This window comes from Carya illinoinensis, chromosome 2 (assembly GCF_018687715.1).
Source record: "Carya illinoinensis cultivar Pawnee chromosome 2, C.illinoinensisPawnee_v1, whole genome shotgun sequence".
Taxonomy (NCBI): Eukaryota; Viridiplantae; Streptophyta; class Magnoliopsida; order Fagales; family Juglandaceae; genus Carya; species Carya illinoinensis.
In genome coordinates, this window is record NC_056753.1 from 19,186,133 (window position 1) to 19,187,680 (window position 1,548).

The following is a 1,548-nucleotide window of genomic DNA, read 5'->3' on the forward strand; positions in this document are numbered from 1 at the left end:
CAGATAAACAATAAAAATAAAAATAAAAAGTCAGAAATTAACCATGTTTTATTATCACGTAGAGTTTAGATGGGTTGGTTTAGATTTTGAGTAGAATAGATAAAAAAGTCAAAGGTACGATATTAAGCAAATTTTAAGTAATGGGATGGAAAAACTGATGCTAATGCTCTAACCTCATATTGTTGGAGTTGCTGCTACTGTCCGGCCATTTGCTCCTAGATTCACTTCTGTGTTGTGTCTCAAATTCAATGAAAGTGATATGGAGATTCTGGTTCGTATTTGGCTATTAATAGAGCTCTTATCGGTTTGCATATTATAATAAGGCCTTTCATTTCCTAAGAAACCTATTGATCCAAGGAGACGGGCGTATTAAACGGCTTCCCCCTTAACTGCTTTCCATCCTTCGAAAAAGGGGACCCCACTACTACAACAAGGATATAATTTGTTTATGCTTTTTATAGGTAAACGTCTAGGATATGGTCTGAGATACATGCTGAATCACATCTTTGTGTCCGATCCCAACAATACTTATTCGTTGGTGTAACGCTCCAATAGAAGACCCAAACCACATAGCCTATGCTCCAAGAAGACTAGTCAATAATACAATTGGAGCCCCATTAGAACCTTATAAAGGATATGAGGACATTCGATAAAATTAAAACGATACAAAGAAGATTATCATGGCCCCTGCACAAGGATGACTACTTCACTATAGTCAATTCCCTCTGTCTGAGCGTAGCCCTTGGCTACCAACCTAGTTTTGTATCGCACTCCATTTTTAACAACTTGATCATCTTTCTGATTAAAGATCCACTTACAGCCAATTGTCTTCTTTCCTTGTGGAAGCGGCACAAGCTCCAAAGTCTGGTTCTGGTGAAGAGACTGCATCTCTTCATTCATCACCTTTGTCCATTCAACTTGTTCACTGGATTGTATGGCTTCTCTGTAAGTGGTTGGATCTCACCTCCTTCAGTTGGTAATGCATATGTCACATAGTTTGCAAAATGTGTCGATACACGTTTCTCTCGTCTCGGCCTATTGGTTGTTATTGATTCGGGTTGACATGGAGGTACTGTGACTGAACTATCAACCTTATCTTGTCCATGCTCTCCCGAATCCTTTGAAGTAATAAACTTCACATTCTGCGAATCATCTGGTGTTTCGCCATCATGGCTGCTTTCATTAGAATCTTTATACTTATGTGACTTAAGCTTCTCAGATTCGTTGAATGTAACATCTCTACTGATGATTACCTTTTTAGACTCTATGCACCAGAATCTATATCCTTTTACACCAGTACTAAAGTCTAAGAATTTTGCTTTCTTGGCTCTAGGATCAACCTTACTTTCTTTAGCATGATAGTAAGCAGGACATCCGAAAATGTGTAAAGAGTCATAATCAGTAGCATGTGTAACTTTCCACATTTCAATGGGTGTCTTCCCGTCATTGGCAGCTGCGGGTAGTCGATTGATGAGGTGGCAGGCATATGTCACAGCTTTAGCCCAAAATTGTTTACTGAATCCAGCATTCAGTAACATACATCGCACT

General features: G+C 39.0%; 1 pseudogene; it reads left to right on the forward strand.

Annotated features, from left to right (window-relative positions):
* The first annotated feature begins 621 nt into the window (after nucleotides 1–621).
* LOC122302106 lies at nucleotides 622–732 on the forward strand (annotated as a pseudogene).
* The last annotated feature ends 816 nt before the right edge of the window (nucleotides 733–1,548 follow it).